The 14,251-nt window shown below is 37.2% G+C and overlaps 1 protein-coding gene across 4 annotated transcripts in view; it reads left to right on the top strand.

Moving 5' to 3' along the window:
- Positions 1-14,251, top strand: part of RET (ret proto-oncogene) — a 200,944-nt gene that overhangs the window by 49,466 nt on the left and 137,227 nt on the right. For 3 of the 4 annotated variants that reach the window (XM_080400872.1, XM_080400873.1, XM_080400875.1), the window contains exon 1: positions 1-13,070. This exon is cut by the window's left edge and continues 49,466 nt beyond it. The gene's annotated coding sequence lies outside the window, so the exon portion shown is untranslated. The remainder of the gene's footprint in view (positions 13,071-14,251) is intronic. The other variant, XM_080400874.1, reaches the window with a different exon arrangement.

A 14,251-nucleotide genomic window follows, 5' to 3' on the forward strand; every position in this document is an offset into this window, starting at 1 on the left:
AAAAGTCTCTAAGCTGTGTGCTGTGCCATCACTGGATCTGGACAGGGAGCTGCCAGATTTTTTTCAGAACTTTTTAAGAATTTATGAAGAAATTTATTTCTTCTATTACTTTTACCAAACATTGCACTGGTGCAGTCACACTTGGGGCAGTACTGCTGTAAGTTACATAGTGGGGTTTGTCTGCACTTCTAAACTTTGTTTTAATGAAAATGTTCCTGACTTTTCAAAACCAGCTCTACCCAAGAGGTGAATTTGCTCCTGAGAGTTCATTTTAAGTCTGTTTTGCCCCATCTTTTTCTTTTGAGAAGCAAAAATCACTTTTCCTAAAACTAACGAATAGGCAAGCAGTTTTTCTTCCTTCACAGTATAAAAATAGAAAGCATGATATTGCAATAAGCAAAGATTAAGATTTAACTAAAAATACATTTTGAACTATTCTGCTAAATTTGACCTTTAATACTTCATCCAGATTTAGCTGTTTCATTTTTTAAAGAAAGGTTTCTTTCACCATTTTGCTCCCAATCTGCTTTGTTAAGTAATTTCCTCTTTGAATGTGTGTTACTTTTCACAGTAGATATTGAAGTTATCAATGAATCTTTGTCATTCTGAACTGTTTCTGCAGCAGTTGCTTTGATTAAACTTACTGGTTGCTAGTGGTTTTAATTGCATAACATTGAATGTTAAGTTAGTTTTGATTTTTTAAAAAATTAATTTTAATTTAATTGTTAATTTTTTTGCTGATCCGTTTTTGAGAAAGGATTTCCTCCCCCCGATATCTTTTAATATTGCCTCATTTAGTCACAGTTGTTTAAAAAAGAAAAACAGCGTGTGTCTGGTTGTATATATGAACATGATGGTGTTGAGTGTGATTTTAAATTAGTTCAGTCTCTGTTACTGATTTTGGTGCTTCAGTAGGAAGAACAGTTGATTGTATATGGTCTTCACTGCATTTTTGTAACCCAGCAGAAGATTTGCTTTGAAATTTGTTATTGACATTGACATATGTGCAAAGCATTAGCCAAAGGAATGGTTAGGATTTCCATTTAAATTGAAGCAGCAATTTATGCCTCTGTCTCATTTCCCTGGGACAATACTTAGCCTCACGTGAGTGACTATATAGTTAATCTGTTAAGCTTTATCCTAAAGTAACTTCACTGCATACTTATTTTACTGCTGTTTTTTGAGTAGCCTGCAAGTCATTGAGACTGGCTCTGTTTTCCATTCCATCTGTACCATATATATTTGCAAAGTCTCTTCTCAGGCTTTTAGGAGAATCACAGGAAAAGATAAAATCTTAGCCATCTGAAGTCCCAGACGATGAACTTCAAGTCTGCACGTAGTATGCATTTGTTCACATATATATTATGTTCTCACTGTGCACTTTCTGTGTCCTATCGCTCTATTTTAGTGTAATGCATTTTCATTTTTTACTGGTGTGAGAAAGAAGTATCAATAATTTACATTATATGCACATTATATTTGAAAAAGTGCAATTAAAAAACTTATCCTGTGTTTGTGGCACTGTGGAGCAACCTCCCTGGAAAGGCACAAGTCTTCTAAAGATCCAGGAGCAGGGGCCATATCCTTGTCATTTACATTACTTCCCGGACTTCTGAGCTGTGCCTGCTCCTACCTACCTTACTGAGTTTGTATCTTCCTCTGGCCACCAGCTATTCACCAGTTCCCCAGTTTAGAGCAAGTCTCTAAATCCTTCCAGTCCCTTCCTTGACTAATATAGTCACCTTGGAAGATGGAAAACAATGAATATTCTCACTAGGGATTTCATTATTTCTTTCAATGTTACAGGGAGGGTGCATGGAAACTGTAGAGCAATGTGAAAATCAATCTAGGGAGGAGAAAAATGGGCTCCTCTTACTGCCCATTGGATTGTATTTAATTTTGTAGTCATTTTTCCTTTACGATGCCGATGAGGCATAAAATATCATGAGTTATAAAAGGAAAATCTGTTATCTAATGTCTGCAGAGAACAGTCTGCAGGATGAAGTTGTCTTTTGTTGAAAACAAAGCTGCCTGTTCCTTTTGTTTTCATGGAAGGATCAATTTGTGTTTATAGAAAACACAGGTTTTGCCCTCCTGAATCAAGTTATTGGTCTGTTCATTGGCAGTATTTGGGAATGTGTGCTTTAAAGCAGGTCAGCAGAATTAATCTGTAATCAAATGCTCAGAAAAAAGTATTTCCAAAGGTCAGAGTACATTCAAGAAAGCAATAATAATTTGTTTTAAACAAAAGCTGCTCTTGTAGGTGAAAGGGAAGGATGGTTACATATCTGAATAAACAGCCTTTGGATTTTATTGAAGGGACTTCTAGGAGTTTGTCAAAATCTTGGCTTTTCATGCCCATTTACTCTGACTGTGACAGGGCAAACTGCTTGACATATAGATGAACTTTGCACACATTTGATCTAGTAATTACGTGTGCAGCTTGTTTTGAATTAAAAAAAAAACCAAAACCCACTCACAACCCAAACAGCAAACCAAAATAAAAACCAAACCCCAAACAGTTTTACAAACTGCAAATATGAAACCGAATACAAATCTTACACCTGTGATACCTATTTGAGCTAGAGGTGGTCAGGGAAGTTGTTATTAGACAGTTAGCCTGCATGTCCCAGTGGTCATAGTGGAAGAATGAAAAATTTTGCTTGCTTTTCAAATCAGTGTCAGTACCTGGCTGTTGGATGTGGGTAAAAATTCTTAGTCTAAATACATGATGAAGTTGCCTTTGTCATCCACCTTACGGGTACAAGCATGCACTTTGCTGCTAAGAAAAGCTAATGTGACATGCTGGATTGATTGTCTTAATGGGAAAAAGGCATAGAAGAGACAAAGAAAAGACAATTTTTTTTTGTTACTGGGAAGGGAAAAATGTCTCTCCTTAGGTTGGCATTACTTTCATGCCTCGGTCCCTGTGAAAGTTCTGCAGCAACTTTGCAATTAACAACCACAGGCACTGTTTTGAAGGCCCAGTTCAGTGTCAGTGATGGGCTATCAGCTACCATGTGTCCTACCTTACTGTTTTTCTTTTTTTGGCGCTTCCCTGGGAGATGAGAAAACCTGGAGAGAGGGGGCAGAAGCAGGCTAAAGAATATCATTCACCACACTTGTAATAAGAAGCCTATTAAACAGCTACTAGTGGCTGTTTTCATTCCTGCTACAGCATCACAGAGTGCCAAGAGGCTCCTACTGATCAATGATTTTGAGTTTGGCCTTCAAAGGAGTCCATATACGCGGTGACAAGCTGGCACAGCGTGCTCCGACCGCAGTAGGAAGTCAGCGGCAAGAGCCAGGTCGCTGTGTGCTGGACAGAGGTGAGTGATGCTGTAGTTCTGCCTGGCTGGGTTTACGGTAGGTTTCTCGAGAAACAGGAACCCTGTTATTAATATTTTGCTTTACTAACTGGCAAGTCTTATTTAAGGAAAAAAACCCACAACGCTGAACTTTTTAAGTTGTGCATTTTAATTACATTCACTACAGCACTGAATAATGCTCTACTTGAAGTCACAAACATGAAAGCTCCCATAAAATGTATATAAAAAGCTTTCCAATAGAAACCTTAGCATACTGGCATTCTCACCACATCAGAGATTATCCAAAAAGAAATTCAGTAATGAAAACCCTGGGCCAAAACTGAATTGATACTGAATGGCTACCATACAGTCAGCTGGCAGCTCAACTGAGTAAAAATTAGCCAAGTAGCTCAATGTTTCATCCAGTAATATCAACCAAAACAACCAGTTATTACGGCATTTTCTCTTCCAGAAAGCATGAAGGCACTGAAATGCCTTAAACCCACGTCTTGGTCCCGTGTCCATCATCTGCTCACACTGAATGCTCTGGCGAGGTGACTGTTCCTTTGCTTAGACTTTGCCCAGTTTATAACGGCTGGTTCCATGACTGGACTCCCACATGCTGCAGTAACTCAAATAAGTTTTAAGTATCTCTTTAAATGTTCATGTTTCTTATGGTTTTTTTTTTCCCTTGGAAATTGGATATGTTATTCAGCTCTAACTGTATCAGCCATCCTAATTTCAATAACGTTCTGTGCTGTTTTTTCTTCTTCCAGTTTATTTTTTCAGATTCTTTTCTTTAAACGTCTCCAGAATTTGCAATGTTAAATCTGTTGAAAAGCAGGAACGTATGCAGTTGTATCCCAGTAAAACTTTCCTCATAATGTCCTATAGCTGTATTTTTGAATTGTCATTTGTTAAGAATTGGATTTTCTCAAACTTTGCAATATTGTGTCTTGTCTGAATAAAACCAGCAAGAATCTATTGTTATTCTGAATCAAAGCAGCAAAAATCTGACATGCTCAGAAACACTTCAGAAAAGTTGAAGTGTTGAATTCATAAACAAGTGAAGTAGAACATTGTTGATGTGTAAAAAGATGTCCCTAAGAAGAGGTCTATATATTAGTTAAAATGTATAAGGGCTCCCTTCACATCCCCTCTGGTTTTGGTGGAAGAAACATTCAGTCTTGTCCACCAGTTTGTTTCTGTTCATTAGAGTTTTAAAGAATATGAGAAGTTACAGAATAAATTTATCTTTTCTTTTTCTTTTAAAACATATTTAATTAATTATTTACATTACTATCTCTACTTGGCATTTTTTCAGTAGGACTGCTAAAATTTAATGCTTTATTACTTTCCATCCAAAGCACACCATATTCTCAGATAAATTTGAGTAAATTTTCTGCCAAACAGTGTGTTTTCTGTAATTTTTTTTTTTGTTTTGCAGAAATCTTGACTAATTCCCATATCCATATTGGTCAGTTGGCACTTCTAAGTTGAGCTCATTAAAATCTCAGAAGTCTTCTCAGAAAGTCAGTTGGTGACAGGGTGTTGATTAAATTTGTTAACTGTAGAAGGAAATTGAGTCAGCTTTGGGTTAAGTGAACTACAGCTGAGCTTGTAGAACTCATTTTCATTCCATTTCACTCTAGGAAAAGATTTTGCCTGTTTCCTGCTTCACAGTAGATGTGGTTACCGAACATTCACATTTCCAGACAGGCATCTCAAACAGTCAAAAGGTGAATGTCTCAAATAAAAGATATCTATAGATTTCTTTTAATATATAATTTATATTTTTTGTCCATGACTGAACTTTTTTTTTTTTTTTTGCTACATTTTTGTGTGTGTGTCAATGTTTCCCCTGGCTTGTAAGTGGAAGAGTGGAAAGAAACACTGTGCACCATAGGAAACATATATCACCTTCTTGTATTAGCATATATCAACTAATTTTTATTACTGGCTTCTAAATACCTTTTTTTGTCGTTTCTCAGTATTCTGTTCTATCTAGTCCTGGGAACCTGTGCCTTCATATATACTGGCATAATCTTTGATAATACCAGCTGTTTCACTATCAATAGTGCTATGACGTGATTTTTTTGTTACATGGGAATCCAAATAACCTGCTGAAATGGTTTAAGTTGCGACATGATGGGAGACGTGTAACTGTCGCAGACAAATTCTAAAATGATAATTTGCATAGATAAGAGGGCTAGCACACTTTAACTGGCAATATATGTACAAATAAGAAAGGGTTTAATACTTCAGAGTGTACTTTTTCTTATCCCATTTAAAAGGTAATGAAGGTGTTTCTTTTTATTTTTGTGAATGAAGATCCAAGAGAACCAGTGGGTCAACAGATCATATGTCGTCCCTATATTTGTTTATTTCAATCTGTATATACTTAACGTTCATCTGAAAGACATGAAGCTTCTATTAATTTGGTAGAGTTGCTGGAAAAAAGTAAAGAAAAAACACTGACAGTAGCCGGGTACAGAATTTTTATATTAACAGCATTTTTCTTGTTAAGAGGACAGTGCGGGCAGTACAGTGCAAATTATACTCTCATCTCTCTCCATATGCGTCTGTAGAAAATATTATGTCTCTTATTCCTCTTGTGTGCAGAACGCTATCAATCCAAAATGCATAACATGAATAAACATGCACTAGCAACTAGGATGAGTCTGCCAAAACTTGTGTTTTTCTAAGGCCTGGGACTCCAAAATGGAGACATGTTTTTAATTAGCCATGTGATGACAAGATTAAGAAGGCAGGCACTTATTTTTACTTACCATAGTTCCACAGCTGTTATGGGCAAAAGTGTAAAACTAGCTTTTGGGGAAGGAAAAAAAAAAAAAAAAAGTGAGGCTAATAATTTGAATTGAATTCCTCTACTTACAGCTGAATGGGTGCATCAGAATACTTAAGACACATCATTTGCAGGAGTAAATTGCTATAGATCCTTTAAGTTAATTGAAATTAAGATAATTTAAACTTGTTGAGAATCTAAGTCCTACAGTGAAAAACACAAGGGAAGGCCAATATGATTTTTTGCTACTTATTTCACTGGGGAAGGAATGACACCTTATGGTCTTTATTCTGTTTGCCACGTGACAGGGCAAATATGTGACTATTTCCAGGCCTATAAAATAAATTCCATTTAGGGATGGACTAACTTTATAAAATAGTCCCTTTACTGACTTTGAAGAATTAACCTTGGTCTGCAACAGTTGTATGCCATACGTCAAGACCTTGGGTATCGCTGAGTGAAAGGTGGTATGGAGATACAGATGATTTTACATGAATATAAATATTAATAAATTATCAGTTGCTTGTTCTTGATGTCAAATTTTAGATCTTGAATATCCTTTTTCATTAAACTGTATAGTATAAAAATGTGTACCTCTTTTTTTTCCCTGGATAACTGTCTTTGGAACACCCACTGAAATATCTAATTATGTGCTGACTACCCTGAAGTTCAGTTTGTTAGTGTTGTGCAAGCACCCTTTTTTCTTCCTCTGTGCTGGGAAACTGTTGTAAATGATTTTCTTTGGCTAGGTCAGGAAGTATTTTTCCATTTGGCTACTCTTTATTCCTGCTTTTCATTTACAGAGTAATTTCATAGTTAGGCACTAGGCAGCTGCTCTTCTAATGTGTGGACTGGCTTAGCAAATAATTTTATTATGTCTACAGTGCACCAGGTTGCATTATAAAGTTTCAGAGAAGGCTATCTCCTTCCTTTCTCATTCATAGCTTTTAGCTGTGCCTATGCAATTAAGTGGGGGTAGCTGACTCTTTGCACATCTTGATAGATACAAAGAAGAATAGACTGTTTGGGTATTAAGGTATTGTTTCAAGATTAGTTTAAGTCAATCTAATTGCAGGCTGCTCCTGTTGACCCTCATTGTCTCTGTTTCTCCTCCTCCCCAGCTAATTTGCAGCTGAATCTGTTCCCTGAACCCAGTTCTTGGGGTGGCTACATGTGTGTGCCAATGATGGCAAAAGGAAAAAGTAAGAATGAATGAAAGGGAGGAGGAAAGGACAGGCGTAGTCAGGACTCAGATCATGCCAAGTCAGGACCAGAATGGGGCCCTCAGCAGTGCATCCTCACCAGGCTGAACAGCTGGATTTCTTTTCACTTGTGAAGGTGACTTTTGTGAGCACTCTTGTCTCCTCAGTTCTGCTCTAGTAGCACACTGTACATTAATGGCAAGTGTTCTACATTTTTCCAGATGTTGAATCTTGTAAGATTCTGTAAAATTTAGAAGGCCTGTTCTAAGGTACAGGACACGAGTACAGGTTTTTATTTTTATGAATTGCATGTTTATGTTGAAGACAGATCAAGGTGTTCAGTCTGAGATACAGTAGGTAATTTTTAGCAAGTAGTAGAGCAAATGTATTTTGTGATACTGCTTTTGCTTTTGCGAATAGTATAGATTTAGGACATAGTGGTACAAAGACAAGACAAAAAAAGTTGTATTTCATGGCAGATTTTGCCTTGAGTTTAGGAAGGCCAGCATCTGCTTTTCTCAGTGGCAGAGCTATTTCAACTTAACGTAGTCATTTAGACAAAACAAATAAGCTTTAATTCTGCTTAACAGATATCAGACTGAGGCCCATCATGTGTAAAGGAGCCAATTTCCATCTCCTTAGCATGAAAAGAAAGCATTTTAGGCACATGTTCAGAGAATGCGTGTTCCTAATCTTAGAGCTAATAGGAAACACCAGGCAATGATTTTTTGACTTATTTGCAAGTGTATGAGTGCCTTTTAGCGACCCACTGGAAGGGATCCTCACTAAACACTAGTGGGCAATGTTTGGGACTAAACTCTGGAATCTGGCTGTTCTTTTTCTATCACTGTCTTCAGTAGGACTCCCATAACTGCACATATTTCTAAGACATCTATTAATGTAGGATTTGGGGAACACATATACTATTACTTTTAGAAGAATGACCAGTTCTGGCATATGTAACCTCAGCAAAATAAAATTTCCACTAAAAGGAGCCAGAAAACAATTTTAATAGCAGTGTATTTGCAAAGCTGATACTCTCCATACCAAAGTGACAAATTCTGGCTTTGCGAGGCTGATAATCGCAGAAAAAGGTTGGCTAATAGTGTAAGTCAGGAGCTTATGAGAAGCTGTTGCCATGTAGAAAAGTATTCCCTTTTTGCTCTTTATATGAAAAAGCTATAAGTAGTTGGTATGTATGGGGCTTGCTACAGAAAGTCCTTTGCTGCGGTAGTTCGCTTGCATAGCTGCTGTACCTGTTCACTGTAGGTTTGTGGATACCCTTTCTGTAGTGCCATTAACAAAACATGCTTAACCCAATTAATTTCATCTATTTCCATCTGGAAAGTAAGCAGATACTATGTGGAGGGGAATGAACTTTTATCAAGGCATAACTGAGAAATGCATTAATCATCCTTGCCTAGCCAATTCCTCTCTGTAATTCTTTTATCTATTTGAAAAGACTGGTTTTGGCGCTTTTTTTTTTTTTTTTTTTTTTCCTCTGATAGGAAGAGAAGTCTTTGTCTCTGTAGATTTCAGAATTTCATGTATTCTGGAGCATGTTCTGTTCAGCAGAACCTTTTTAACGGTGCTGTTTGTCTGATTGTAGCCTTGAAGATCAGATGCCCAGGCTGAGGTTGTACAGCAAGCTCTACTTGGAGTAATCCTGCAGTGTTGTTGGAAGGGACAGTCCCACCCTCCCTCCCTACCACTGCCAGCTGCTTCCCCTGTTCCTCCCACGTGCTTGAGTAAGTGTCTGAGTGATCATGCCCTGAACCTAGACCGAGGGACCTGACCCAGCCTGATAACCAGACCTTTCTACTTGGTAAGTTTTTGGTTGAATCAGGTTCCTGATCCAGTGCATGTTACAGTAGCACAGTGGTTAGTGTCAGCCCAAAGAACTGGTGACAGAAGATAGGGCCACATTTCACATGGCAGCTTGTAATGTTGATTAAGATGATTTTATAATTAACTTCCTAATTATTACTTTTATGCTTTAGTTACGAATGAACCATGTTGAGTACTGTAAGATGTCATTTTGCTTGTATTTCACAAAAGCCTTTTATCATAATTGTGTTAATGTGCATTTAATTAAAAGTATCAATGGTGCAGATGATTGCTGTGAAAGCTCCCAACAAGAATGGATATATGATCTGGTTTACTGGAGTCATACGTTTCCCCTGTGCTCTTTTCTTGCACTAGTGAGACTGGTTACTTCTGTTGCCTAAATCCACATATTCAGAAGGGTCTATTGCTCTCTTATTTATTTATTTTTATTTTATTCAATTGAAGTTGTTTATATGTTTGTTTGGAGGCTATAGCTGAAATTACTGATTTTTTCCTTTAAGAGTTCCAGTGCTCCGCTGCAATTCCCTCAAAGGGAGTGGGGACGGGCTGCCTCTCTTTGGAACATGCTGCTTGGTTTTAATACATTTTTCCCTGAGCGCCTTCCCTGTGATTCCATACAGCAACTCTCCAGCATTGGGCTGAGATGCAATTTCATATTTTCTAGCATTTCTCTGGCAGTACTACCTTGGAATCTGACTAATGCTACCCAGTGTAATTATCTGTGGCTTTCCTCCGATGCTTTGTATTTCCAGTCAATCCACAGAATGGTATTCTCCAATCCACAGCAATTATGAGTATGATATATGAGATAGCAGGAAAATGGTATTGAGGATAAAAAAAAAAGAGATGGTGAACTAAAGAACCCCTGCTAAATCAAATGCATAACAGGTCTGAACTCAGACTATTTTCAAAACTCCTATTAAAATAACTGAGGATTCTGCTCCTACACTTGCATGTCCAGTGCTTTGATCTATGTTTTTGGAAGTCTGTGTTTGAACTTATCTTGGTCTGTTAAGGTATTTGAAACACCCAGCGCTGAATTGTCTTTGCTTTTCCGCATGTGAGAACCAAGGCCAGCCTGTTTTTTTCCAAAAAGATGGAAACAAAGCCCATGTTTATGTAGACATGTGGAGAACCATGTGAAGATACTTGTGTATTTCCTAAAATAACAACATGCACATTAGATAATGTTCATATCGATAGTAGGGATATAGGATAGATGGAGCAGTGCACTTCTGCCCGAGTCTCAGAAAAACAGGGGTGTGTGCTTCTGAAAGAAAGGTCAAGAGCCCAGGTTAGTTGGAAGAGTCTTGTGATGCTGTTTGCTAGATGTAAAAGGTGCTGGTAAGCATCTTCTGCAGGTCCCCCTCAGCTCTGGCTGTTTCTAGCAAGCGATGCACAGATCCCAGAGGGTTACTTAGCAATCTCAGACGGCACTCTTTCTTAATTGCTTTAGTGCAGAATTTCAAGATTTTTCTTATCTATTTAATAGGAAAATACGTATGAGAGATTCCTCAATTTCTGTTGTTGGATTCTGACCTTTGCTTTTGCTGCTACCTCCTTGTGGCTACTGATGTAGAGGAATCCACAGACAGATGGCAACACAACTCAGGCAGACAGGCATGTTTTCTGAAGAGTCTACATACATACTGTGTGTACCAAAAAGATGTGGTGTAGAATCTGATGATTTTATAGAAACACTGGAAATATGAGTATAGGGTATGCATACTGAAAGAATAGTGGCAAATCATGGAGAAAACAAGTCATGCAAAGGACATTGTTTATCAAAATAAATATAATCTGCATTATTATTTGGATATTTCTGTTGCTGTGGGAAATGAACGGGAAAAATTGTCTCAAGACAAATGTCCTTTTTTGCATATTGAATAGTTAAGCATGTAGGTTTCTCTTTTTTTTTTCTCATGCACAGCTTTAAATTTTTATCATCTTATTTGTTTCTTTTACCTTTTTTGCTGTGTTACACAGGATATAGATGCAGTCATTTCATTGTTACTGATCCCTTAATTAAGCAACCTCATAGTGAATTTAGCTGCCTATCTTCCTGATCCAGGAGTACAAAATATCTGCCTGAAAAACTTCTCTGTATTTTTGTCTGTTAAGGTAAGTGCATTTTTTTTTTTCAGAATTATTAGGTATGCTCTGTCTTCTTAAAAAAGAAAATCTTAGAAGAAAAAATTACATTTGAAAAGAGTAAACCTACAAACTCTTTATAGTTAAGATATATATCTTAAAAATAAAGCATATCTTAAAAGATGACCTAAAGTAACTTGTGGAAAGACCTGGAGCTGGTCAAAACATTCCAAAGAAATGAGGTTGGTGTCCTGAAAAAAAAAAAAAAAAAAAAAATCTCTTTTGCAGTATATGGGTGTGTGTGTGTGTGTGTGATTTTGCCATTTAAATAGCAAAATTATATGGCACCTAGTGTCAATGGCATTATTTCATATAATGTTCCAAGCAACATGAAAATATACTTGAGAGAAACTGTTATCTTTTTGTATTTCTGTTCTCTGTTCCACTTATAAATAATAAAAAGATTAGACTACTTACATTTTCATGTAAAATACAGGTTCCATTTCTTGAACGTTTTTATATTGAATTTTATTCCCCACTCCAAGTCTGCAAGTAATATCTGCTACTGCAGCACCTGCCAGTTTGGATTACTTTCTAAAGTCTGCTGCAAGAGGATCAAGTTTTTGGGAAACATTTATAAATAATAATGTGTAGTTTCCATGTGCTTAAACTGTGATGCACTGTGATCATCTTAAATAGCTACTTTTTAATTTACTGGACACCATCAGTCACTTTTGTGATTCAAAGGAGATTTAAGGATGCTTGTAGCGAGGCCAAATGCTGTAATCAGAGCCATACTGTCTTCCTTTGATAAACCTTGTGATACAACATACGAGCAATATCGATACTTTTAACTACTGCAAGCTCCCCTGCCTCCAGCCCCCTGTGCATGTGTGCGTGCGCGCGCACACACACACACGTGTGCGCATTTCACCTCTAACACTGAAAATGTGCCTCCAGTCACAGTGAATAAAGACATTACTTGAGAGCTGGTGATGCAGTGAACACAAATGAGCTGCTGAATGGGGCTAGAGTCAGAGGGTGCCTATTCACAGTTTTCCAGAAGGCTATTGGTTTTGGTTGCCTGCAAAAACAAGAAGATTGCACAATGTTTAATCATCTTCTGAAAGTTGTTTTGCAAATGTTAAACTGTAGGAACTGAAATTCTGCTGTTTCACTTGTGATGTAAGGAATTAAGTGTTAGTGAGCTGCAAAAAATCTCATCTTGATCATTTGTAGCTTATGGGGCTCAGAGACAGTATCAGAGTGTAGCAGCAATCAAATAAAACTCTCTGTTTGAGTTTTGGAGAGACAAAGTACCTACTGTGTTATAGTCCTGCTTCAGACCTATGCCTCAGCTCTACTTTTTAGCACCCCGCAAGTTAGAAGAGTGTTGTCTGTTCCACGGAAAATGAAAGTAACAGAAGATTCCTGAAAAAATTTGTGTTTTTTACACTGACTTAATATAGGGTACACAGAAAGTCAGAGTATGCAAAATTCTACTCTTCATTTTACTCCATGAAGAAATTAGAATCTTTGCAAAGAAATGAAAAAAAATTGATACAGCACCTTATTTAGTTACCCCATTTTTTTTTGTGGGGAGAAAAAAAGTAATAGAATAATTTTATGCCAATTATCAACCTATTAACCTTTGCTTTTTCCTGAATCATGTTGGCTAATGTCGCCTTTTGATTTTGTTTTCTGATTTCATTTGTTTATTTATTTATTTATTTCCAGGCTGGAAATATTATCCTGTTGCACTGTAAACAACCACTGAATCTTCTGAAGAGATTTCTCATCTGGGCTGTTTTGCTGGTGAGTTGCTTGAAGCCTGATGCTATAAAGATAATAGAATTAGCAGACCTAGCAGGCCTCATTATTTTTAATTACTATTACTGCTGCTCACACACTACATGTAATTCAGTAAAGCTGGAGTGGAGTGAGGGGGGGGACCCAACAACTCTGCATTTCAAAATGGGCTATCGTGGAAGCGGCTGTTATCAAAACCCTTCTCTGAATGATGTGTTTTTCAGATTTATCATTCTAACAATCTTCTGGACAAATCTCAGAAACTCAACAAAGCACAGAAGAAAAGGGAATGTGGGCCATAAATAGGTCAAAATCTAAGTACCTTCAGCTCACATTTTGGCTCATTTATCAAAGCAAAATCAATTGTTATTATTAGCCTATTATCATCATCCTTCCAGTGAGCTGGCTTCATTTTAATCAATATTTCTAATTAGACTACATCAAATACAGTTTTAAATTGTAGCAACCCAGCTCTGTGTAGGCTAAATTTATATGCAGATCTGTATCCATTCTTTTCCTTCCATCTTTATTAAAAAGGTATTTCTTTACAAATAAGCAGTAAGCAGCTATGTTTCAAGCTTTGAAGCACTTGTACCTCACAGTTGATAATGACCACCTACTATGTTGAAATGCTATTTGTCTTTTATTTGTATGAAAACCATCATTGAATTTTCAGGTCATAACGCAGAGAGACTGAGGATCAGTGCTCTGTGCCGTGGATTCCATTGGCTCTTTTTGACTTGTAAACAAAGTGTTCATGGAAGTGGACCCAAATAGTCCATCTCCCGTTCCTTGGTAGTTTCTTTTCATGCCATAACTATCTGCTCTGCTCCTTCAGGGTTTGCCTGATAGCTACCTAGCTGTGTGTGTCTCCATCGTTCTGATATACCTCTGTGAAGGTGACATTGCTGCTTTATGCATGCAGTGCTAAAAGCAAAAGCAGAATTACTCCATACTTAGACTGCCTTGCTCTCATGTCTTAACAGTGTCCAAAGCAGGGATTTCACAGCTTCTAAGAGAGCAACAAAAATGTGCTTGTTTATATTGTTGGCATAGTTTTTTATTGAGGCTGCCTATTAGAAGGCTCTGCAGATGGTCCTCTTCTTCCCACCCATTAATACAGATAGATGAATTCTGCTATGGTTAAGGATAGTTGTTTTTCCTTTCTGCAGGGATTTGGGCACTGG

Source organism: Falco punctatus, assembly GCF_963210335.1.
Source record: "Falco punctatus genome assembly, chromosome: 9".
Classification (NCBI taxonomy): Eukaryota; Metazoa; Chordata; class Aves; order Falconiformes; family Falconidae; genus Falco; species Falco punctatus.